Raw genomic sequence first — 27,886 nt, 5'->3', positions numbered from 1 at the left:
TAAGATTCTATAATTATGTGATATGTCTAAACATATTTAGAGAGTTTATATAGTTATTTTATATAAATTTGCATTATTTATAGTTTTACATTTATATAAGTTTATAATTTAAATGTAGATGATCATATTATATACATATGTATATCTCTATATACATATATTTATACATATATATATGAATAGGGAGAATGAGATAAAGTCAGAAACAAAGACATGCTATCTCTCTACCTATGTAGTCTTGGGTGTTTCAGGCATTCATTTACTTCTCTGGAGGCAGGGTATAGATTAGATTACCTCTTGAGAGCATAAATAATGGAATTTCAGCTTGTGAAAGAACTTCAAGGTTCATTTGGTCTAATTCCTTAATTTTATGTATGAGGAAACAGATCTAGAGAGGTCATGACTTTCTAAAGGTCTCAGAATTGGTTAGTAGTACAGTAGGGACTAAAATACAGATTTTATAAATCCCAGTCCAATATATAATATCCCTTTTCATCTCTGATTTTTTGTTTGTTATCTGGGATTGATTTCAATATAAGGTCCATACAGCTTAAATGCAAATGAACAAATGTGTCTTTCTGAGAGAATTAATTGTGAGACTCCTTTGAAGGTAAGAAGGATGTCTAGTTGCCCTTGCTTGTGAATGAGAAAAAACATGGAAGGGAAAAATCCCTCTTCTTGTGGAAAAAAAATTGCTATACAATCTTCAGGATGTTCCAAAACCATTATCTCCAAACCTGCAAAATACAGAAAGAGGAAAGGCTAAGTACTTTTTGCAAGGATTGCAACCTAAGAATCTAAAGATCAATACTAAATTTGGAAGGGAAGCTAATACTTCTTTGTTGCCAAGGAGTCCTTTGGTAATCTAGTGAAATCTAGGGGCCTCTTCTCATAAAAATGTTTCCAAATGAATGAAATAAAATAGGCTAACAAAGAAAATCAATTATATTGAAATAGTCATTAAATTTTTTTAAATGGTTCACAAATCAAAAGGTAAGAATCTCTCCCTTAAATAAAGGAATTTTCCTTTCTAATTGTCCTTTAAAGGTAATGCTCCCCTCAGAATGTTCTGACAAATTCTTGCCCATCTCTATGTACAGCTTTGCCTAAGACCTTTGATTAAAAGCAACTCTTGAGGACAAAGAAGGGTCCTATAGTACAGAAGAAGTTTTTTCTTGGGATAATTGAAAACTATCGACTTCAAGACATAATTGAGGATATGTATGATTGGTAGAATAGGAACAAGAATTTTGTGGGGGAAAAGGCATAGGCGATGGATTTAATTTACACAGGTAAAAGGAATACTTATACCTTGGAGGTCATGGATCCATTGTGGTATTGAAATATGGACTGATGCTCTAGGAAGGAAATTAGAAGTGTGATTCAATCTTGTCCAGGAGCACAGTTTTCAGAGAAGGAGTTGGGAAAGCATGCAAGGTTAATTCTCAGTTAAGCCCTAGGATCTGACTCCCCAGGGAGACCTAGAAACCTCTAAGATCTTACATTAATATGTAACCAAATTTTAAACTCATATTTCAGCAACAAAGAATAGTAAATAATGCATTGCTTCATGAAGATTTGCTTAGTTTATTTACTTAAATTATTTATAGGTTATGTTGGGAATATACTTGGCTTGCTCTACTTCATTCACAGTAACATTCCATAAATATAACAGCAAGTAATAAAATAGCATCGATTCAGAAGTGAGATCACAGGTTCATATAATATCAAACATAAAAACTCTGTTACAATGATAAATACTAAATCTTTAAAATATCTTTAAAATATTATTGGCTTTTTACTGCCATTACTTATGCAGTACATATTTCAGAGTTTCACATTCAGTATTGCACTTTACACAAATGAATTATGTCCTGTTGCTTTTGGTGCAGTGTGAGCAGAATGGGCATTTTGTGCCTTGAATATCATGATGCTAGAAGATCTCTATCCTAGTCTACGGGCACATCTAAAGATCTCTATAGGGAATGACTCTGGAAAGGGTTAAATGTCCTATCTTCCTTCTACAAACTTCTATTACACTAGCAGTGGTGCTGTCCACTTCAGCACTCTATTGTGTTCTTCCTTTTGTTTCTCCAATTAGATTTTGAGGATCTAAGTCTAGAGACAATATGATATATGTCTTCATATCACTTATTGCACTTGAAGCATTCAGGATATCACCAGTAAATACTTGCTAATAGAATGTTTACACCCCAGAGAATGCCCTCCCAAATTACAGAATTATTGACCAAATGATGTGGGAATGGGACAAAAATGATGCTAGAACGTGACCTTTTTCCTACTACTCCATGTTCGGATCTTCACTAAGATAATCTGTTGGCTCCTCATGATGTTTATACAACCCTAGTAGCTCAAAGACTATACCAAAGCAAAGTAATGTCTACAAGGTCCTACTGAGAAGTTTAGCCTAGTTATATGGAAAAGAGATCAGAATTGGTCCACTTGGTGTTTGAGGATTAGACTGAGAGTGGTCAAAAATTGCAAGGAGAGAGGAGGCTAGGTGGCACAGTGGATAGAGCACCGGCCCTCAACTCAGGAGTACCTGAGTTCAAATCTGACCTCAGACACTTAATAATTACCTAGCTGTGTGGCCTTGGGCAAGTCACTTAATCCCATTGCCTTGCAAAAACTAAAAAAAAAAAATTGCAGAGAGACAATAGGTACCATAATAAGGAAAAACAGGCTCACGATCAAAGTTACCCAACTGTAAAATAGGCTGATTTGTCCCTTCAATTCAACTCAAGATCTTCAAGCAGAGGTTATATGCCTACTTGTCAGTGATGTTGATGAGGCCTGATGAAGTATGAGATGAACTCCATGACCCTGAACTTCCTTCTAACTCTAAAATTAAGATTTTGGGATTTTCCATTGTCTGAGCACAGCATATATTTGTTGAGGTTCTACCATGTAGGTCAAGGAATGTAGAAGATATAAAGAACTATACAGTATTGATTCTAGTCTCAGACAGCTCAAAACCTATTGGAGAGATAAAATCAGGAGAATAATTAAGTGCAAAATTTGTGGTGTCACTTGTAAATGTTTTATTAGTTTGGGGTCTTCCTTTGTTTATATTTTTCTGATCCAAAATCCACTGATTGGAAACTGAAAAAATTATGAGTGATTGTAGTCAACCTTTGATTATTCCTAGTAATGGAAGAGAATAGACCTTCACAGAAGTTCTCACATCCCTCTACTTCTTTTTACCTACACAGTCTCAGTCCTCTTTCTTGGCAAAAGCAAGAAACCCCCTAGTGGTTATCCATAAATCAGGTAGTAGTCATTTCTCATCCATCCTCCATATTTCAGGGACATCCCTAAAGCATAAGTCTGATCATGTAACTCTTCTCTTCTAGATGCATTAGTGGCTTCCCATGGTTTTTTTGAAAATATAGGACAAAAACCACACATAGTGACTTCCCACTGTTCCTAGAATAATACGCAAGCACCATTGCTTGACATTTAAAGTCCTTCTCATTGTGGCTTTAGTCTGTCTCTGCTGCCTGTTCCCTGTGTCTAGAATGCTCTTCTTGTTTACCTCCTATGGTGAACCTTTACTGATGCTCATTATGGCCATTAGTGCTCACCTCTTCCTTCACTGATCTTAGGAACACAGGCTTTTACTTTTAAATTATACATTACTGTCCCTCAGGTGTGTTGAACTCCAGCCATCCTAGTCTATATGCTGTTAGCATACTCAACATTCCATCCCTTTTCTCTATACACTTATTCACAATGACTCCCATTTTTAGAATGTTCTCCTTAGTTGCCTCCCATAACGCACCTTTGCAAGTGCTCATTAGTGCCAATAGTGCTTACCTTTTCCTTAGGATCACAGGCTCACACTTTTTGAGCTTTAGGAGAACTTTGGAGATCATCTGGTTCAACTACAGATGAAGAAACTAAGGTCCAGTGAATTGCCTGAGGTTACAAAGATTGGCAATGTCAGAGATGAAATTTAAACCTAAGTCCCTGACTCCACATCCAGTCCTTTTTGTATTCTATTATATTGTTCCTTCATACTTTATTTCTTTTGTACACACACACATACACACACACGCACACACACACACACACACACACATATGCCAGGGAAATTGAATCACTTTCCATCTGAATTGTCTTAGGGAGATTCTGAAAATTCCCTGGTAAGATAAGGTAATAGATCCTGGTCCTTTCTCCAGCTGTACTGCCAAACATTCAAACTCTACGGCAGAGAGCTCAACTCTATTAGCTAGCCAAGCAGTTTGAATGTCAAACATATGTTTACCTAAAAGACTGCTGAGAACTCACCCAGGGCAAGTACTCACAAGAATATCAGAAGAAGCAATACAAGGACATTCTCAAGATCTCTCTGAAGAGCATTCGTATTGATTGTGAGTTACTGATAAGGACTGTTAGGCATGGTATGCCTGTTTCAAAGAAGGCGCCATGCTCTATGAGCAATGCAGAAACACAGTAGCTCAAAATAAATATGAGATATGCAAATTTAGAGACATCTCAATTCCAAATGTTTATATAGACTATTTGTACCCAATTTGTGGTGGAGTCTTCTTTACTCATTGGTCTAATTAGTCACAATTGGGCATACTATACAGTGATCCTATATAGTGATATCATTTTGGGCTTCTTTGAGTATGAAGGACAACAACTATACATGTAACCCTGAGTAGAATGTAAGTCTCCTAGATCATAGTATCATAGATTTAGAGCTAAAAAATGTTCTTAGAAGTAGAGTAAAATTCCCATTATTTCACAGGAAGAAAATTAAAGTAAAGGAAATTTCAATGACTTTTTCTGGGGCACATAGTGGGTAAGTGTTAAAGATAAGATTTCCTGACTCTACATCTAGGATCTATTTACTATACTGCCTCAATAGACAAGGTGTTTACTTTTTTCATTGTATCTTCAACATCTGAGACAGTTTCTTGTATGTAGCAGACACTTAGATGCTTGTAAATATGTTTTTGGACATGAATGCAGTTATTTGTAATGTATTTTTTTAAAACAAGCCTTTTATTTTTCTTATTCTAAGGTGCAGGAGAGATGGGGGGAAGAAATTTTTTTCATTAATTAAAAAATTTAAATATGAAAAAAACAAAAATATTGAAGCATTGAACTGAATTCCCTAAAATTCCCTGAATTCCCTTAAAGCTAAGTAATTGCAAACCAGGACCCCAGTTTTCCTGACTACCAAATTGCTGCTCCATATCATCACCTATACTTAAGTTTCCTAATTCTAAATGATAATCATTTTCTACCACACCATGCTGCCTTTAAAGAGAGATGGATAAAAAAGTAAGAGGAGAATAGACTGGGTCACGATCAATAGATATGAGCCAAAAGCTTGGGGTTTGGACAAGAAGGAGCATAAGGCCACTTCCAGGTATCACTGTCATATCACACTATTGTGGATGGAAGCCTACATGCAGACTGATGATCAGAACATGCCCAATTGAGAGGAAAGGCTTTTGGCCCAAGCCAGATATCATGATGTGTGAAGATAAGGAAAGAGCTATATGTCTTAACTGCTCTTGCTCCAATCTTCACTTTGCTGAGAAGAGACTTCTAGAGGCTCATGAAAACGCTAGGAGAAACAGAAAGCAATTCTTCCCTGCAAATGATAGATATGATGATAACTGGTTCTTCCTTTACCTGTCTGCTTCTCTTTCAGTCCTGGAACTGTATACACCTTATCATAGGGCTAATAACTCTTGCTATGTGATGCCACAAGATGTGATATTTATGTGTCCTTTGCCTACTTCACATAGTGCTAATGAATGTCTGCAAAAGCTCTTTGAGATTTCAGGTGAAAGGTACAATGATAAGTGCAAAGCATCATTATTGTTATTAGAACATAATAGACAGTTTGGAATGATAGGTGATAAAAATAATTGACAGGACATTTAAAGAAGTGTTAGAAATCACCCAGACATCTTCTCAGATATTGTAACCACATTAGCATCCACATTACATATATTACACCGTTTCCTTGACACCCATTCCAATAACCATATAATTCACACATTAAATCATCACTTGTGGTGAGCGACTGAGTTTTCTCAGAGCTACATCAGTAGAGACTCAGGGAAGGCAGCAAGCATTCTTTGGCTATGGGAAGGGATGAAAAAGTACTATAGATGGGGAGGACAATTCAAGAAATTAAATGGCTCCACCCAGGTTGGAAGAGGAGACTGAAAGAATGATAATGAGGAAGAATGTGAATAAAGAATGGGTCCAGGAAAATTTGGGAATCAAGGGGGCCCCCTTAAAAAAGTTAGTTGATTATGGGGGTGACATGCCCAGATTTATGGTTGCTTCTACCACAGTCATTTACCCTTAGTCTGACTCTTCTCCCAAATGAACCCTTCTTTGAAACATCAACACCACCACCTCCACTATCTCCTAAGAGGAAGAAGAGATTGACTTTTTAGTTCTTCAGTTATGAGACTGTTCTTTAAATTGCATTAGAATAAGATTGCTTTTTAGTAGTAGTACCACTACTTTTTGTTTGCATGTTGGCTTTCCCATTATATTGTGAGTTTCTTGAGGGCAGGGACTGTCTTTTGTCTCTTTTTTGCATCCCTATGTTGTCTGCACATAGTAGGCATTTGATAAAAGTTTACTGACTGATGCTCCTTGGAGGATTTTATAAGACCTTTATAAGCCTCAAAACATTTGAGTTCTCATAATTCTGCTTTTTTCACACTGCATCATAATATAAATTCTCTCCAGGTTCTCGTTACTTATATTCATCATTTTTATAGTTTGATAATAATTATTTTTCATTTGCCACAATTTCTTCAGCTATCTTTTCTCCAAAGGGCATCCATTCATATCACCTCCTCAGTTTTTTGTGTGTTGCTACCATAAAGAGTGTTATTATAACTAATTTGCTATATACATCCATATATATATATATATGTATATATATATATATATATATATATATATATATATATATATGAGACTTATTTGTCACCCATCTTGGGTCATTTTTCTTAAGGAGGAGAATAGCTTCATTTTGAACTTCTGACTCTCCTAGATATAAAATTTTCTAACATTTACTCATGATGAAGAGTAGTTTTAAGCCAACAGTTTTCAAAGTGAGATCTGGCAACTTCTGGTAGTCTTGTTCTATCAATGTGAACTAATGTTGAAAGCTGTATGGTTTTGAGGCTACCAAGTCCAATATAATCATTTTGTAAAAGAAGAAACTGAAGTCCTGTTGAAGGACAGAGGGAGATGCCTTTGTTATTCCCATTTTATGGATACAGAAGCATTCATTGTCATTTTTTATTTTTTTTAATTTAAGGCAATGGGGTTAAGTGACTTGCCTAAGGTTACACAGCTGACAATTATTAAGTGTCTGAAGTCAAATTTGAACTCAGGGCCTCCTGATTCCAGGGCCAGTGCTCTATCCACTGTGACACCTAGCTGCCTAAAGCATTCATTGTTAAAAGTTTAAAAGGTTTTATTTCCTCATGAAGTCATATTTTTCAATTTTTCAAATCCTCATTTGTTTTATTGTTTATTGGATGCCAAGCATTGTGTTTGGTGATGGAGACTCAAAAAGAGAAATAGAATTCAGTCATAGCCTCCAGTAGTTTGAAGAAAAGACATGCTATTAATAGCTCATTTTTACATGATGTTTTGAGGCTTATAAGGGTCTTATAAAATCCCCCAAGGAGTATCAATCAATCAGTAAACATTTATCAAGTGTCTACCATGCGCAGGCAATATGTTAAGTGTTGGGAATGCAAAAAAGAGACAAAAGACAGCCCCTGCCTGCAAGAAGCTCACAATATATTGTGAAAGGCAACATGCAAACAAAAATAGATAGGTGTGCTACATACAGGATAAATAGGAAATGATTAACAAAGGAAAGTCAGGAAGTAAGAGAGTTGGGAAAGGCTCCATATAGGAGGTGGAATTTTAGTGGCAATTTAAAGAAAGTCAGGGAAGTCAGTAGACAAAGATGAGGAAGAAGATTATTCCAGGCAGGAGAAAATGTCAGAATCAGATGATGTTTATTCATGGAACAGCCTGATGGTCAGTGTCACTGGATCCAAGAGTTCATGATGGGGAGTAAGGTATATAAAAAAAAGTGGAAAAGTAGGAGGGGGGCTAAATTAAGAGCCCCTGAGTGACCTTTCTTGGCTCTGACACTTACTAGCCATGATCAATAGCAAGTCACCTAATCTAACTTTAGGCTTCAGTGTCCTCATCTTTAGAATATTGAAGACAAAGTATTGTAAGAAAGAGAACTGGATCAGAGCATGTGGGTTAAGATACCTGATTTTGTACCTTGTTACTTGTATAACTATCTTATGTATAAAGGAAATTTCATTAGATCAACTTTAAAGTCTCTCTAGCTTTAAATCCAATACCCCTCTGGACCTCTATGAATCTCAGTTTCCTTCTGAGTAAAATAGATTAAAAAAAAACTTATACTGCCCATGTGTGCAAGTTCTCTGATCCAAGTGCTTGTAAACTATGAATCACTCTATCAATGTGAACTAATGTTGAAAGCTGTATGGTTTCACTATTGTTCTATTAGAAATCAGGAGGGATGGGAATTCAGGGAAGCCTGGAAGAATTTGCATGAACTGATGCTGAGTGAAATGAGCAGAACCAGAAAAACAATGTACACCCTAACAGTAACATGGGAATGATGATCAACCTTAATGGACTTGTTCATTCCATCGGTGCAACAGTCAGGCACAAATTTGGGGTATCTGCGATGGAGAATACCATCTATATCCAGAGAAAGAATTGTGGAGTTCAAACAAAGACCAAAGACTATTACCTTTAATTAAAAAAAATTGTTATCTTACTATGTAACCTTGCTATCTCTTATATTTTATTTTTTTCTTCTTAAAGATATGATTTCTCTCCCAACACATTCAGTTTAGATCAATGTATAGCATGGAAACAATGTAAAGACTAACACTGCTTTCTGGGAGTGTGGGGAGGGAAGCAAGATTAGGGGAAAAATTGTAAAATTCAAAATAAATAAAATCTTAAAAAAAAGCTGTATGATTTCAAGGTCACCAAGTCCAATATAATCATTTTGTAAATAAAGAAACTGAAACCCTATTGAGGGACAGAGGGAGATGCTTTTGTTATTCCTATTTTATAGATGCAGAAGCTAGACAGGCAGAGATTAAATGATTTGCTCAATGTCACAAATCAGTAAATGTGTAAGGGCTAAATTTGAATTCACTCTTTTTCCAACTCCAGGTCTGGCATTCTATTATCTAATACATTGGGCTTTGGATGGCATACATTTAAATCTCATGGAAAACTTTGTTTTTTTGCAAGGCAATGGGGTTAAGTGGCTTGCCCAAGGCCACACAGCTAGGTAATTAAGTGTCTGAGGCCGGATTTGAACTCAGGTACTCCTGACACCAGGGCTGGTGCTCTATCCACTATGCCACCTAGGCGCCCCAATGGAAAACTTTTGAAAGAACTTGGATGTAACAGTTAACAGTTAATGCAATGATAGTATAAGTATCAAAAAGAGCACAAGTTAGAACTATGAGTCTGACCATGTGTGATGAAATTTATTAATTTCATAAATGGAGGAAGCAGTGAGCATGACTAAACAATAGTTTTTTGGGGAAAATGAGAAAAGCAGCTAGATTTAGTGTATAGGGCATTGGATTTGGATTCAGTTAAGATGTGAGTTCAAATCCTTCCCCTGACACTAAAACCCTTTGCAAGTAAGTCATTCACCCTCTCTTGTACCTCAGCTGCCTCATAAGGGAATTAGATCCAAAATTAACATTACAGTTATCCTCCAGATCTAAGGTTATGATTCTAGTGGCCATTAATCTATGATTTAAAGGCTATTCAATTCTAAGATACAAAGGCTATAATTCTATGATTTTAGTGAGCTGCATGCTCAATATGAATCACAAGTACCACATAATAGCAAAAACAAAGTTAGTATAGGGGTGGCTAAGTGGTACAGTGGATAGAGCAAAGACCTTGGAGTCAGCAGTTCAAATCCGGTCTCAGACACTTAATAATTACCTAACTGTGTGGCCTTGGGCAAGCCACTTAACCCCATTGCCTTGCAAAAACCTAAAGAAAAAAAGTTAGTATAACATTGGGCTGTTTGGAGAAGCAGTGACCAGAATGAGGGAAGTGACAAATCCACTTTGTACCATTGGATCAGACCATGTCTAGCTCTGGGTACTACATTTTAGGGAGGACATTAAGAAAGCTTGAGATTTTTAATTCTCTTTTTCTAGAATGGTGACCAAAGGGGAAATATTACAAATTAGATTGCAATAGGGATCCAAATTAGGTGTCTTTCTGGACACTAGATGAATATAGAGTAAAGCAAAGAACCATCCCTATTGAATGCAAATGTAAGAGGAATGAGGGACATGGGATCAAAGAAGTATTGGGACCTTTTCAGGTCCGAGAGGGGAAACATCTCAAATAAGATTTGGGTCTTGATAAAGGAACAATAACTTACAGTAGTCAAAGTCTGAGTACATTGCAAAGAAACTACTGAGACACCAGGAAAGAGCTATTAAGCACTGTTAAAGCAATTGATCGTTTCCATCATTACTCTATGGATGGAATTTCACAATCAGAAGTTATCAAGTCCTGATTACAAGGCCTACTGAAATTCTTAAATCCAGGGGATAAATTGGCCGGATGATTACCCAAACTGTAAGGCTATCATTTCCAAATTGAATAGAGGCAGGGTAAAGAAGAATCATAATGCACATATATTATCCTGGCACCCTGTGTTGGAAAAATGTTTGCAAGTCCTACATTAGGCAAGAAGAGAAAGAAACAAATAGCCAAACAGATCAGTTTGTTTCTGTCCTAAAATAGTGGAGATTTGTATAGCAGAAAGGATCAAGACACTTCTATTCCCCAAACAGAAAGTTTCTAAATGATTTCACATGACAGCTCCAACAAAACCAAATAGAAAAAAAAGATCACTTTGTAGGAAGGGGACTGGATAAACATTTATAGAAAAAGCATTCCAGGGAAGTAGTGGGTCCAGAGTACATCATTCCTGGCACTATTAAAACAAGGTAGGACAAATGCAAATGCTATAATTTTTTCCCTCTAAAGCCCTTTCAGCTCTGGAGAGACATCTGAATGATTAACATACAAAGTTCCAGGTACCTGCTACTTTAAAAAGTGAAAAGTTTAGCCTTTTTCCCAATCCCAGGCATTCTTTTCCAGCTGTCAAGACTTTTTTGGCCAGTTATTTCTCTTCCAAACATCAAAATTAAACACAGAAATATCAAAAAATATAGATCTAAAAGGAAATTCTAAAACAAGAAATATTTTAAAATTTTAAAAACATAATTTAGCCCCCCTCCTACTTTTCCACTTTTTTTTTATATACCTTACTCCCCATCATGAACTCTTGGATCCAGTGACACTGACCATCAGGCTGTTCATATTTATGTCAAAGTTTATACTTTTTTCTATAATTCTTCAGAATTCCACCGAATTTTTATTGTTGTTTTTGCTGGTGCTGATGCTGTGAGTTAGAAGCATCCTAATATAATATCAGAACTGGAAGATTCAGTCCAATCTGTTCTTCAATATTGCAGAAAAGTAATTATTCAGTCTTCACCTGAATACTTCCATTGACAGGAAACTCACCTTCTCCCAGGGCAACTCTTCTATTTTATACAAATCTAGTTGCCAGAAAGTTCAGCTTTATGTACCCTCAGGTGATTTTTGTTTTGTTTTGTTCTTAGAGTGTTTTTTCAGTACCTTTTGGGTCTTGCAAAATAACAATGATGATAATAATAACTGCATATAGCACTTAAAATATGCCAAATATTGTGCTAAGTTCTCTGCAATTGTTACCTCAATTGATTCTCACCACCACCCTGTAAGGGAAGTTTTATTATTATCATCCACATTTTATAGAGGAGGAAACTGAGGTAAGCAAAAGTTAAGTGACTTGCCCAGGATCCTACAATTAGTCCTAGACTAAGACTGGATTTAAAATCAGATCTTTCTGACTCCAGGTTTGATGTCTTATCCACTGCATATATTAAATAATAATAATGATCATGATGTTGATGATGATGATGACTATATCAGATTGCTATCTATCATTAATATCTATTTTTCCTACTTTTATACTCTGGGATACAGAAAATAAAAATATGGAAGTATCATTATCTTACAAATTCCCTGCTGAGTCTTCTTTTCTCTAGGTTGACCATCCCTAGTTTCTTCAACTAATCCTTACAGGGCATAGTTTCAAGAATCCTAATCCCTCTCTTCTGGTCATGCTCCTGTAAGGTGAACATCTTTCTTAAGATATTATATTGAGGTAGCAGCAAGGTGGTGCAATGGATGCAATGGTTTTAGAATCAGGAGGATCTGAGTTCATTTACTAGCTTTGTGACCCTGGACCAGTCACTTGCTATATATATCTACCTATTTACACACATGCAAGTATACGTGCATATAAAAACAAAATCTCAATTATGATCTGACAAGAACAGTGCATATTGCAACCAGGGCCATCATTTTCCCTGTTCTGGATGTGATGTTTCTATTCAGTCAGTCAAGTATTGTCTGTATAATCTTTTGTGATTATGGAAACACTGAGCTGACACAATTCAATCTTATAGGCTTGTCTTTGAGATTTGGGTTGATTCCCATGTCGGGCTATAGCTCTGACTAAACAACATGGTGGTGGAAAGATGACTAGATTCAGGGGTCCTGAATCATATATGCCTAAGCTAGTTATTTAATTTCTCTGGTCCTGTTTCCTCATTTATAAAATGAGGAGTTTGGACTAGATGACTTTGGAGACCCTTTCTAGTTCTAAATCTATGAATCAAGTGGGATCTGGTTAATTCTTAGCCCTCCACTAGAGTTTTCAGTTCTCTTGCAATCAAGCAAGACTATCAAGGCATGTAACATTGAATGAATATTTGTAGAGAGCCTAACATGTAGTGAGGTCTATGTATTGCTAAGATTTGGCCTCTTGTGTGGAATATGAGGATAAAATGGGACTTGAAGGAAAGTAAAGCATACATCTCCAGCTTCTTTTCTTCCTAACCTTCTCTGAGGAAGACTTTAATTTCTACCATGAGGGAAGTGGGAGGTTGGGGCCAGAGATCACTCTGTTCCCCTCAGAGAGAGGGAGTACTGGGCTAGAATAATAGCCATCAACTCCTTTAAATATTACTTATCTATAAGATGTGATTTTCAGATTCAAGTTAAAGCTCTGATCATTGTGTCATTATTGGGGACCCTAAGTTTTATATTCAAGGTTTGACCCCCTTTCCTTCAAATAGCAGTTCTACAATGAACATACATGACAGAGAGTAAAGAAACCCAATTAACTGAATTATAGCAAAATAGAAATCAAAGAGGCTATATAAATCACCTTGATATTAGGAGAAGTTCCTAGAAAGGAAGAGAGAAAAAGCCAGAAGATAGAAGGCAAGGCTGTTTGGTATTTGTTTCAGAGGCTAGCAAATCTAAGCAAATTTGATATATTGCCAGATATTGCAGTTCCAGAGTTAGGGTGATGTGCAGTGAAGATTCAACCTATATATAGTTTAGAAATTTGAACTTTCAATGTATTTACCTTCCTTTAAATATTCTGGGTTTAACACAATGACTAGCAAATGGTTGGCTGTTGTCCTTCTTTCTAGAAGAGGTCCAAAATGACATCACCATGTTAGTGTGACCGACTATGGTTAATTAAACCAATATGAGCTAAATGTTTTACCAGGTTGGACACAAACAGTCTTTGTGAACATTTGGGGTATGGTCTCTAAATTTGCACCTTTCATATTTCTTCTGAGTTACTTCAATTCTACTTTGTTCATAGAGCATAAACACCTTCTCTGAATAGAAGAGACCTTGAGAGTGTTCTTTTATCGCTTTTTTTCTGATCACCTGTGAGTACTTGCCCTGTGTGAGTTCTTCATAAAATAGTCTTTTTTGGCAAGTATATATTTGACATTAGAACAACATGGTGAGCCTATTGGAGTTGTGCTCTCTGTAGTAGAGTTTGAATGCTTGGCAGTTTAGTTTGAGAAACTACCTCAGTGTCTGGTTTCTTATTCTAACAGGTGGTCTTCAGAATCTTCCTAAGACAATTCAAATGGAAGTGATTAAGTTTCCTGACATGGTGCTAGTAGACTGTCTAGATTTCACAAGCATACAATAATGAGGTCAACATAGCATCTCTATAGACTTTCAGTTTGGTTTATTTTTTCAGTTACATGCAAAGATAGTTTTCAACATTCATCTTTTTGTAAGTTTTTGAGTTCCATATTTTTCTGTCTACCTTACTTTTCTCCCTCTTCCCCATATCAGAAAATAATCAGATATAATTTATACATGAATGTTATATTTAACAAATTTCCATATTAGTCATATTGCAAAAAAAGGGAATAAAAACCAAAGGGGAAAAAACCATAAGAAAAGGGGGAAAACAAGTTTTAAAAAGTGAAAATAGTATGCTTTGGTATGTGTTTTTTAAAAGTGAAAATAGTATATTTGGGGCATACATTCAGACTTCATAACTTTTTCTCTGGATGTGAATGACATTTTCCATCACTAGTCTTTTAGAAATGTCCTTGATCACTGAACTGCTGAGAAGAGCTAAGTCCATTAGAGCTGATCATCACATAATGTTGCTGTTAATGTGTACAATGTTCTTCTTGTTCTGCTTACTTCAATCAGCATCAGTTAATGCAAGTCTTTTCAGGCTTTTCTGAATTCTACCTGATTTCTTTTTCCTTTCTTTTTTTCTTCCTGGTTCTTTTTGTAAGGCAATAACTGTGTGACTTCCCCAAGGTCATATAACTAAGTATTAAATGTCTGAGTTTGAATTTGAACTCAGGTCCTATGGACTCCAGGGCCAGTGTTCTATTCACTGTGCCACCTAGCTGCCTCTTACTGATTATTTCTTACAGAATTATAGTACTCCATTACATTCATATACTATAATTTGTTTAGCCACTCCCCAATTAATGGGCATCACCTCATTTTCCAAATCTTTGCCATTACAGAAAAGAGCTGCTATAAATATTTCTATACATGTGGGTGGTAGTCAATCTAATAATACCTCTTCTCTCCCATACTTTCCTTCAGAGCCTCTCAAACACTGAGCTACCTCTGGCAATGCATGTGTCAATGTCATTATCAATGCAAGGATGCAACTATGAAGTTTTATTGCATTTAGGTAAATGGAAGACAAAGTTTATGATGAGGTCACAAGTCTTTGATAAAAAGTGACCATTGTTGTTGCTGTTTTCAAATTCCTTCCTTCCAAGAACTCCCTACCATGTCTGGGAGTCTGAGTTTACTCTAGCATTAAAGTCACTCAGAATTATAAGTTTGTCCTCTTTTGGTACATTGGTAATAAGGGTCTCATAAAGTTCTTCATAAAGTGTTTTGTTAGGGACTGTTATGTGTGGGAGCGCTGTAAATTATCTTTACCTGGTGTCCTTGAGCACCAGAGCCTTGTTTTACTAAGTGCCATGGATGTGGGAGTAGATTAAAGACGGAGGTATATTTAAGCACTTGTGTTTTGGTGAATAAATGCAGGCCTTGGTGTATAAGGAGAAACTTGTCTCTCTTGTCTCCTGCTCCTTCATCGATCACCTGGGGAAGATTGAGGGAGTCCAGACCAGGACTCAACATATGACATCTGGAAAAGGGACTTAACAGTGTTTTTTGATATCATGAGGGTTCATCATGATGGGAGCATAGGCACTGATGATGGTGATGTGATTTTTTTTTTCTGCAAATGACAATCTCATTGTCAGAAGTCTATCATTCACTCTTTTTCATAGGCATACAAGCATATTGACTAGATTAGTTTTGATCCCCAAACCTACCCCAACTTCATGTCACTTCCCTTCACTGCAACCATGCCAGACCAATGTGTATCCAGCTCCAACTTCAGTAAGCTGGTTTTCATTTGCCAATCTTGTTTCACTCAGGACTGCTATTTGGATAGGATACCTGCAAGGTTCTCTTGTAACAAGAGCTGGCCATTTTTCAGATTCTTTGCATCTTGGGTTGTCTATGAGTGTGTACACATTTCGTTTACTGATGGTGAGTGGAATTATCTTTGAAGAAGTTTTGTACATTTTTGTGTGTGTGTTTCGACTGCAGGGTGGCATCCCTTCCTGCTGTGGTAATCAAACCAGGGTTGGGTGAGCAGACAATTTTTAGGGCATCTTCCTCACACCAGGAGGTGAGCAGTGAGATCCTTAAAAAGACTGCTCAGACACCCAGGGTGCTCAGTCCAATCCCACTGCTGCTTCCAGTGAGGAGATGACCCTATGGTCTAGAGTCCTGTGTATAGGGTGATAGCTATAACTCCCAGAATATATGTACCTGCTGCTTTGTCATTTGCCTGTCACCACAGGACTTTGAGAAAGAAATGGTAAAGTGGTATGGGTGATGTCTTTTAATGCATGGGAAAATTGGACTTAAGTGAGGCAGAGTATCATGAGGACATTGGTCTCATTCTCTCTTCCAGAGTCATATCATCTTTCATGAGAGTTTCAGTAAAGTATTTGGGACAATGGGAGTAGGGAAAAGGAGAAGACTCTGAGAAGTAACTCCTTAGCTAGGTTAGCTTTCTTTTCAAATATTAAATGAGATAATATTTGTAAAGTGTAAAAACTATAGTAGGCACTCTGTGGATGCCTATTTCCTCCCCTCCCTTTTGTGGGAAAGCCCATAGACTCCTCAGAATATTGCTTCTAAATACATAAAATACATCCTATTACAAAGGAAACTATATTGATACACAGTTATCAAAATATTTTATCTCCTCTCCCCTCCCTGGCCCTCTCTTTCTCTTCTTTCTTCCCCAGAAGTATTGTGCTCAGGGCTACTATACCTCTAAGGAAGGCAGCCAGGAGACTATGGGATTTAGATCTCTGGTGATTGGCAGTCTTTGTGCTGCCCTGGTACCAGGACATGAAGTACACCCAATGGTGTTCTGGAAGTGTTTTAACAACCAGCTCTCCAGAAAAAAGTATAGGCTACACACTTTAAAGTTTAATCTGCATTATTAATATTTTCTCCATTACTTTTTTAAATCTAGAAATCAAAAGACCAATAAATCAATCCCTGATTTCTAGCCTTTGCCCATTTCCAAGTGTAAATACTTCCCCTAAAAATTTAATAACCAGCACTCCAGAAAAAAAAAGTACATAGGACACACTTTAAAGTTTAATCTGTAGTATTAGCTTTTTCCCCCCTGTGACTTTCTTAAGTTTAGAAAGCAACAGAACTATTAATCAAGTCCTGATTTGTAACCTATGATTATTTCTTTAGTATTAATGCTCACACAGAAAATTTAACAATCAGCTCTCAGGAACTAGCTCCAGTACATCCTTATATGTAAGAGGGAATAATCAGTGATGGTATATCCTGAAACATATATAATCCTCTATTATTAAGCTTAGTCTTTTGTACTTGGGAACTATTTCTAGTCCTGGATATCTATCTCTATGACAACATCAACTTTGGTTATTCATCCCATGATTGATTCATGTGGAGAGCTCAGTTTATTAATGCATATTAGGTCTTTCCAATTCCCTTCCCTCAATTACCATCTATCTAGCTCAACTCCCTTTCCTTATGCTTGAGATAATTTCTGTTAGATTCTTTCTAGGCAGGAAAGAATTTGGTCTTGCTGGGAAGTTCCCATGGATCTGTGTAATTTTTTAGTTTTAATAATTTCTCGGAAATGTTTGGTAAATAGCTTCCTTCCCAGTGGTAGAAGAACTAGTCCTGAAGAGTAGACAGCAGTTCTCATCCAAATTACTTATGAGTTTTAAGAAGTATAGTAATGTGTTAATTTAAGTAAATTATTATTTCTTTGGGTCTCAAAAGAGTCAGCATCTAATAGTCATTATTGTACAAGTCTTGAGGTTCAAGCTTTCACTGAAAAGAGATTGTCATATTCTGTTCCTTTTAAAATTGCTATTGTAGAAGGTAAGGTAAAGTCTGCAATGGTCACTTGATTTTCAATATGATGCTAATTTCATCATCATTATCATTCAGTAAAACAAGTAATAGCCAACTTTTTATTTATGCTGTTTATACCTATCTGATTATTTATGGTACCATCTAGGAAAGTTGGAAATTTGCTATGATAATAGAGATTTCTTTTGAGAGAGACATGGAAAGGATCAATGATTAAGTCAGACATACCTGGGTTCAGTTCCTGCCACTGCTATCAGTGAGCAGAGGGGCTATGGGAAAGGACCACTTGTCCTTTCAGAGCCTCAAGTAACTCTGGTATAGTCTTTGTTATGGGTTTTTAACCTGAGGTTTGTGAACCTGTTTTGAAAAAAAAAATTCTAAAACTATATGTCAATATAATTAGTTTCCTTTGCAATAGGATATACTTTATGTCTTTAGTATCAATATTCCAAGGAGTCAATAGTTTTCCCCTGATTGAAAAAGGGGTCCATTATATAGTTCCAGGGCTTGCGCTTGTGGTCACTCACCAATCTCTCCTTAGATCAAACCACTTTGGAAGAACTGAAAACTTGTTAGGTCCCTAGGAGTATCTCTGAAAACAACTGTTAAACCCCTCCAAAAGCTTGAGACAATGTACCCTCCACCCTGAAAGCAGAACCATACCTTAATAAAGAATTCAAATCAAGTCAGAGACTGGGGAAATGAGCAAACAACAGAAGAAAAAAATCTACCATAGATAGTATGATGAAAAGAAAGATCAAAACATACATTCAGAAGAAGATTAAAAAAGTCAAAGCCCCTACATCCAAAGCCTCCAAGAAAAATAAGAATTGATCTCAGGTCATGGAAGAGAACCAAAAGAATTTTGAAAATCAAATAAGGGAGGTAGAGGAAAAATTGGAAGAGAAATGAGAGTGATATGGGAAAATTATGAAAACTGTGCCAAAAGCCCAGGAAAAATTCCTTTAAAAAGCACAATTAGGGGCGACTAGGTGGCACAGTGGATAGAGCACCAGCCTTGGAGTCAGGAGTACCTGAGTTCAAATATGACCTCAGACACTTAATAATTACCTAGCTGTGTGGCAAGCCACTTAACCCCATTGCCTTGAAAAATGTAAAAAAAATAAAGTGCAATTAACTAAATGGAAATGAAACTACAAGAGTTCACTGAAGAAAATATAGAATTGAGCAAAAGGAAATTGTGACTTTGTGAGAAGTTAAGAACAACCAAACAAAACCAAAAGAATGAAAAACTAGAATACAATGTGAAAATATCTCTTCGGGAAAAACATCTGACCAGGAAAACAGATACAGGAGAGATAATTCAAAAATTATTGAACTACTTGAAAACTATGATTTTTAAAAAGAGCCTCGACATTCTCTTTCAAGAAATAATCAAAGAAAACTGTCCTGATATTCTAGAACTACAGGATAAAATCGAAATTGAAGGAATCCACCAATGACCAACTGGAAGAGATTCCAAAATGAAAACTCTCAGGAATATTATAGTCAAATTTCAGAACTCCCAGGTCAAGGAGAAAGTATTACAAGTAACTAGAAAGAAACAATTCAATTGTCATGGAACCATAATCAGGATATCACAAAATTTAGCAGCTTTTACAGTAAGGGATTGTAGGACTTGGAAAATTATATTCCTGAAATCAAAAGAACTTGGATTTCAATCAAGAATCAACTAGTAGCAAAATGAGCATAGTTTTTCAGGGAAAAGATGGATACTCAATGAAATAGGGGACTTTCAAACTTTCCTGATGAAAATACTAGAGTTGAATAGAAATTTTGCTCTTCAGTTATGAGACTCAAGTGAAGCATAAAAAAAAGTAAACAGGAAAAGAAAATCATAAAGGATTTATTATTGTTGAACTGTTTATATTCCTTCATGGGAAGATGATACTGATAACTCATTTGAACTTTCTCATTTATTAGACCAGTTAAAAGGAATATATCTAGATAGAGCAAAGGTGGGATGACTGCATGTATGAATCATCTGTGTAATATGTCAGCTAGGAAAGTCAATGTGATCACAGGTATAATGTTCAAGGCTAAGGAGGTCTCACTGTATTTCACCCTAGACAGATGACACCTAGTGTTTAATATTCATTCTGGGTACCATATTTTAGGAAGGATTATGACTAAGAGGGAGACCATCCAGAGGAGGGATAATACATTAAAAGAGATAATGCATTAAAAAGAGATAAATACATTAAAGAGATAATACATTAAAAAGATGGAATTAATGGGTGAGAGAGGAATATATTGGGAGAAAGGGAAAGAGGGAGGTAGAATGGGGTAAATTATTTTACATAAAAGAGATGAGAAAAAGCTTCTCTGTGGAGGGGAAGTGGGGGAGGAGAAGGGGATTGAAGAATCCTTATTCTCATTAGAACTGGCTCAGAGAGGGAATAACATGCACATTCAATTGGGTATAGAAATCTATCTTAACCTACAGGAGTAAGTAAGAAGATAAGGGGATGGTAGAAAGGGGCAAAGTGATAGAGGGGAGGACAGATTGTGAGAAGGGGGTAATCAGAAGCAAAACACTTTTTTTGTTGTTTTTTGCAAGGCAATGGGGTTTAGTGACATTCCCAAGGTCACACATCTGGGTAGTTATTAAATGTCTGAGGCCGAATTTGAACGCAGATCCTCCTTACTCCAGGGCTGGTACTCTATCCACTGCACCACCTAGCTTTCCCCAAACTCAAACTTTAAAAAATGAATGTTAAAACTTGCTTTTGCACATGCGAAACTGGGGGAAAACAAAATAAAATAAAATATATCAAAAATACTTCAAAACACTTTTAGGGGTCTGGAAAGGGATAACTGAGGTCCAGAGAGTAATCAGAAAAAAATTTACATCAATGTAAAAACTGATTAGGTTTATTCTCTTCAAATTTATAAAGCTCTATACTTGTATTTTTTCCTGAGATAGTTGCTGTAGACTTACAACAAGTGAATAAACAATTTGATTTAATTCAATTAAATTCAAGTTAACCACTTTTTATTGAGGTCTACTAAAATGAAATTGGGTGCCAAATGTCATTTGCTAATAATAGTATTTGTTGTTTCACTCAAAAATTTTTAAAAAATCAACAAATACTTAGAGTTTCTGTTATGAACAGGGTATTATGAAGTCACATGAAAAGTAATCACTTGGGGTGATACCACATAAATCCATAAGATAAATAATACTAGAGTTAAATGATGATGCAAGAGAACAATATAAATCACAGAATCACAGGTAGAAAAGACCTCAAAACTTATCCAAGTCCAACTCATCCTGGAACAAGATTCTTATATACACCATTTTCAACAACAGTCACATCCATTCTTTGCTGGAAGGGAAAACTCAATGTTTGCTATTGGCTTTTATTTGATGATTTCTAGGACAAAATATAATAAATATTTTTCATATAGCAGTTTTTTTGGACACTATTATTAACCCCTATGCCTTCTATTTTCCATGTTAAATAGCCTGCTTTCTTTCAATTTATCCTCATATAGCATGATCCAGATGCATGCTTGTTTCCTCCTCTGGACAGTTTCCCTCTTAGTCATAATCCTTCCTAAAATATAGTACCCAGAATGAATATAAAACTCTAGATGTCATCTGCCTAGGGTGAAATCCAGTGAGACCTCTTTAGTCTTGGACATTATACCTGTGATCACATTGACTTTTCTGACTGACATATTACACAGATGACTCATACATGCAGTCATTCAAAATTCCTTGGAATCTGTTCAGATAAACTTTTGTCCCATCATGTCTCTCCTTGCACTTGGGAATTTGATTTTTTCAACCCAAGTGAAGGTTTTATATTTTTATGTGTTAAATTTAATCTTATAGGATTAAATTTAATCTTTTTAGAACCTGAATTTGGCATCCAAAGACTTAGCTATCCCTTCCAGTCTTGTGCTATCTGTAAATCCATAAAAATGCATTTTAATACCTTTATCTAAATCATTGATAAAAAATGTTAAAAAATCATAGGGCGGGGCAGCTAGGTGGTATAGTGGATAGAGCACAGTCCCTAGAGTCAGGAGGACCTGAGTTCAAATGCAGTCTCAGACACTTAATAATTACCTACCTATGTGACCTTGGGCAAGTCACCAAAACACCAAAAAACATCATAGGGCAAAGCACAGATTCCTGATTCTTTCTTTCTTTCTTTCTCTAAGGACCTTCTTATTAATAGTTACTCTTAGGATATAACTAGCTTGTTTGTGAAAATCCCTTGACTGTATTATCCTTTAGGATTCATTTCTTTATCTTTCCCAAAGAGTAGTATTAGAGTTGTCACATTCTTTGTTAAAATCCAGGTACAGCCTTCTCATGATGTACCAGCCTAGTAACTCAGTCAAGAAAAAAAAATAAGATTAGTCAGACATGATATTAGTTATATCATAGGATTAGTCAGTCATGCTGGCTCTCTATGATCATCAATTCCTTTTCTAGGCATCCCTTAATAATAAATTCTAGAGCATGAATTCCTAATCTTTTTTTATGTTATTATTGACCCCTTTAGTAGGGTGAAGCCTGTGGGACTCTTCTTAGAATGGTGTTTATTGTCTGCATTCATAATTGAAGGGAATGCTAAATTTTAGTGAGAGGTTAGTGAAAATGAAGTAATTTTTTTCCATCCAAGCTGAAATCTATCCATGGATCCAGTTCCCAGGTTAAGACCCTTATCAAAGAATTTTATCAGGAATTTGTAAGTGAGCTCCTAAGTCAATAATTCTATTTTCTTTCCTTTTGAAAATTGGATCAGAATCTGCCTTTATTCAATACTTTGCTGAAAAATCACTGATAGTAGATCATAAATCACACCCACTAGTTCTTTCAGAGCTGACAGACAGTATATCATTAAATAAGTGCCAAACAATATCTCCTTCCCCTTGATTCTCCCTTAAAAGTTTCACATAGTTTCTAGGGAGGAGTGGAAATTCCCTTTTTATCCCAGTTTGGATTTGAACTTCAACTAGAGAATGGTTCAATTGTGGATGGGTCATATGTACAATGGCAAATTCTGATGTATTGATGTGTCTGGAACCTGTTACTGTCATTTTACCTTTAGGGACTTCAGTTTCCTCCTCTTTAAAACAGGGATCATTATAGACCTCATGGGGCTAATGAGAATTAAGTAAGCTGAAAAAGAGAGGAGGAAAGATGGGTCCAACCAAAATATAACACATGCCCAAGGACTCAAAGGGAGGGAAGGAAATATTTAGTAGGACCTACTATGTTTGACTTATTTCATTTGACAAGGGTTAGTGCTATTACAATTTCCATTTTATGGATTTTTAACTAAGGCAATTATATGACTTGTCCAGTCATTCTGATAAATTATCTAAGACTAGATTTGAGCTTAGGTTTATCCTAACCCCAAACCCAGTGCTTTATCCATTGTAGCATCTAGTTGTCTCTAGGCAAGAGAGGTATTGACCAAAAAAGGTGTTCTATTCACAGGGATAGTTTAGTTCAGTAAGGGTTTGAGGGAAAAACGGGGACATTAGGAGAGATGGCTATATAGTAATCTTGGGACAGGGAGCGGAGTTCTAGGTGCAATAGGTCATTGGCATATTAGGGATCTTTAAAAATTAGGTATTTGGGGGCAGTTAGGTGGTAAAGTGGATAGAGCACCAGCCCTGGAGTCAGGAGTACCTGAGTTCAAATCCAACCTCAGACACTTAATAATTACCTAGCTGTGTGGCCTTGGGCAAGCCACTTAACCCCATTGCCTTGCAAAAACCTAAAAAAAATAGGTATTTGTAATTTAGGAAATAAATTCATGTTTGAGAACTTGGCAAGAAAGTATGTCTAGATCAATGCCAACTCCTTCCTACTACTTATCCCACTTCTCAAAGTATATGCTCTCCTGATAGTAGATGAGTAATGCCATCTTCATTAACAAAAGAGAACAGTATTACTTTTGTGCCTAGAATGAAGATTTAGAGTAGACATATATAAAGAAATCCTGGGTCTAATTTATTTTATACTGGAATTGTTTATTTAAAAAGGGGTGGGGACTGTCACAGGTGGAAAAGATGGAAAGGAAAGTCAGTGGGGGCATGGTCCAGTTATGTGATGTTGGATATTCATCTAGCAGCAAATATCTGTACTTGTTTAAATGTTTGTTCATGTGTTCACAACATTTCCACTTCTATTCTCCAATATCCTTCCTAGGGTCTCACAATCTGAGGCAGACCAAGTAAAGACCTATAGTTAACTTCTGGGCCATGTCATACATTCACAGGATCTGGCCAAAAGAAGACTTTTAAGCAGGATGGGTCAAAATTAATACTGAAAACAGGCAGAAAGAAACATTTTGGCAAGTATCATTTGATTTATCAATGTCTCCCAGTATCTGATGTACTTCATTGATTTTTCTTCCTTTGTTTCTTCCCCTATCTACCTCAAATCTTTTATTGTATAGTCACGAGATCATTTGAGATTTTCTTGGCAAAGATACTGGAGTGGTTTGCCATTTCCAGATTCTCCAGAGAGAAAATGGAGGCACACAAGGTTAAATGTCTTGACCAGGGCCACATAACCAGTAAGTATCTAAAGTCAGATTTAAACTTGGGAAGATGAATCTCCCTGACTTCAGGACAGTCCTCTATCTCCTGCACTCCCTGGGTGCCTCAAGTCTAGCCAAATCTAAATCTTGAGCCCACTAAAGTTTTTGTTGCTAACACTTGATGTACTTTAGGGTATCCTAAATCCCATTTTCTTCTCTCTCTCTCTCTCTCTCTCTCTCTCTCTCTCTCTCTCTCAATCTTAATCTTTATCTTTTCCAATTATATGTATAGTTTTCAACATTCAATTTTGTAAAATTTTCTCCCTCCCTTTCTTCCCCTCACTGCAAGACAGAAACAATCTGAAATGCATTATTGATAATATTTATTATATTAATCACATTAACAATATTTCCATATTAGTCATGTTCTGAGAGAAGAATCAGAACAAAAGGGAAAACCATGAGCAATCCCCCCCAAAAAAAAAAATTTAAAAAAGGTGAAAATAGCATGCTATGTTCTATATTCAAACTCTATAGTTCTTTTTCTGGATGTGGTTGGCATTTTCCATCACAAGTCTTTGTGTATCCCATTTTCTTAATGAACTTTTAAATATTGTAATATTTTCAAGACCCAAAGAAATAACCTCTAATGGTGGCTATTTTTAGCAAAATGTGTTTTCTCAATGTTCCTCAAATTATGTTTTGGAACAGAACTATAACCAGCAATTTTTACACCAGTGGAGGGAATAAGCAAGGGATGTGCGCCAGGGAGAAGGACCTTTAGGATATGATTGTAGATAAGGCACAGTTGGGTAACCAGCTAGGACAAAACTCTGGTGGTCCTGCCATAGGTCTTGCTTTGCTTGGATGTGGCTACCTTCTTTTTCCATTCATAAAGTTGGTCTTGCTTTTGAGATAATGGGGCTATATAATGAGGTTTTCCAGGGAAGATATATCTTTTGAGTTCTTATCCCTCTGTGGGAATTTTCTTTTCAGAATAAACATAGATTTATTCAATCAGCCATTTATTAACTAGCTAAGCTCCATAACTAGGCAATAAGGGGCGTATGATGGAGATAAAGGCATAAACCCCCCTTTTAATTGCCCGTCATTGCCCATTTCCCTTTGGGAAATCTTGGAGATGTTTGAGATTTCCAGCTGAAAGCTCCCCTTCTGTGTGTGAAGCATCCTGAGTCCCACAGCCTTCAAATAGGCACATGCTGCTCTTCTCCGATTAGATCAATGCCGATAGCTGGGGATGCCTTTTCTTTTCCTTCTCACCTGTTTTAAAGTATGCAGTGGGAGATGTAGAAAATGAGCCTCTAAAGCAGCAAAGCTAAGATAACCTTGAAGAGAGCAAATGAACACACATATTGATAGAATGGGGTGTGTGTGTGTGTGTGTGTGTGTGTGTGTGTGTGTGTGTGTGTGTGTGTGTATTGATTTTTTTCTGCCTCTCCCCTATTTTTTAAGGTCTTCTGCTGTTTGTTGATGTTAGTTAGAAGGGATATTACAAAATACCCTTTTCTTTTTGACAAGCCATGGGCAAATTTTGCTGTTGTTTATAAATGCATAATTGATAAAGAACACAAAGCAGATGGTAGTACTGCTTGGTGGTTATCGATGAACAGATACAGCTACAAGCAAAACTCAAAATTCACAGCAAGCACACAGCCAAAATCCCCTTTTGGAACAGTCAGGATCATAAGAGCTCAGTCTTCCTTGGATACTGGTTTGAAAAAAGAGCCAGTTAGCAAGAGAACTGGAAACAAAGTGGGTGCCCATTGATTAAGGAGTGACTGAACTATAGTATGTGAATGTATTGGAATGCTTTTGTGCCATAAGAGGTGACATCCAGAGAAACATGGGAAGGCTATGAACTGATGTAGGGTATAGTAAGTAAAATGAAAACATCATTTAAAATGAATACAATAAAGGTAATTGATAACAGCACTAAAAGGCAGTTGAACTCAGACACAACTGAAATGACTAGACAGCAACTTAACACAGAACTTTGTCTTGTTCGAGGACAAGTGTACCCACAATAAAACAGACAGTAACAGGTATCTCGAACTTGCCTCCTATAGGATGGAGGTCATCTCTCATGTTCCTATAGAAGCTTAGTATGGATGTGAGCCACACTAGCTGCTCCCAATTCATCCTCACTTAGCATTTTCACCATTCAGAATTATGCTCTGATAATTTCAGGATTCTACTATTGTTTTTGTTCCTGTCCTGGTGATTCCACCCAATAAATATCTATTTTGAACTTCCTATGTGCAAAGTACTATACTAGACTCAACTTCCTATGTGCAAAACATTATACTAGACTCAAAGACAAAAACCAAACAGCAACTCCTGACCCGAAGGAATTTACACTCTGTGGTGTTATGAGATTAATTGTTTATCCCAGTTTAATGTGGTACGGAAAATTGATAATTACATCTTCCCAAGCCACCCAGTCTCAAAATCAAGTTTATGCTGTCAGAAGAAAAACCATCATATTTTCTTACATTTTTAAGAAGAAATTCTATTGATGCTTCTTTATACCACATTATATTTTACTGCTGTCTTCCTGGGCTCCCCTCCCCCCCACCATTGTTCCTTTGAAAGAAATATAGTCAAGAAAGCCTAACCAACAAAGCATATGTAGCATTCAATGCCATAGTTGTCCACCATCAAGATAAAGGTGATATGTTTCATACTCTAGCCTCTGGAATCAATTGTGGTCATTGTCTCTTTTTTGGAGAATTAAAAGAGTCTCTCTCTCTCTCTCTCTCTCTCTCTCTCTCTCTCTCTCTGTGTGTGTGTGTGTGTGTGTGTATGTGTGTGTGGTTTTGAAGAGTTATATATCTTGTATTAAATAAGAATATTTAACAGGTGGACATATGACAATTAATTGTTCTGCACTATTTCATAACTTTCCTTTTCTTCTAGTACCAGTACAATCTAATTCATTTCAATCCAATTCAACTAACATTTTTAGGGAGGCAAATTGGAGATACCTGTCACTGTGGGTGCTCACTTTGCCATGGAACAGGACAAAAGGGAGAAATAAGGAGAGGAACAATGGGTCTTCCTGACTCCAGGTCCAGCATTCTGGAGAACTGACTACAGAGCTCGCGCGCTCTCTCTCTCTCTCTCTCTCTCTCTCTCTCTCTCTCTCTCTCTCTCTCTCACACACACACACACACACACACACACACACACACACACACAGACTGTGTAATCTCAGGAAAATTATTTCACTTTTCATTGCTGTATGAAATTCTAACCTGGAGAAGTGTCTGGGCTGTAGGGGTGGGGAGTAGTTGTGTGTGTGGGGTAGCATGAAGTTGAACAGGAAAAATATAACA

General features: G+C 36.5%; 1 long non-coding RNA gene across 1 annotated transcript in view; it reads right to left on the bottom strand.

Moving 5' to 3' along the window:
• Positions 1 to 223: 223 nt before the first annotated feature.
• The window catches only part of LOC141517969 (uncharacterized), a 30,083-nt gene continuing 2,420 nt past the window's right edge, over positions 224 to 27,886 (bottom strand). The window contains exons 2-4 of the long non-coding RNA XR_012477037.1: positions 3,838 to 3,939; positions 1,312 to 1,358; positions 224 to 737 (exon numbers count right to left, since the gene is read on the bottom strand). This is a non-coding gene — a long non-coding RNA (uncharacterized LOC141517969). The remainder of the gene's footprint in view (positions 738 to 1,311; positions 1,359 to 3,837; positions 3,940 to 27,886) is intronic.

This window comes from Macrotis lagotis, chromosome 3, assembly GCF_037893015.1.
Source record: "Macrotis lagotis isolate mMagLag1 chromosome 3, bilby.v1.9.chrom.fasta, whole genome shotgun sequence".
Lineage (NCBI taxonomy): Eukaryota > Metazoa > Chordata > Mammalia > Peramelemorphia > Peramelidae > Macrotis > Macrotis lagotis.
This window is presented reverse-complemented; position numbering and strand designations above follow the sequence as displayed.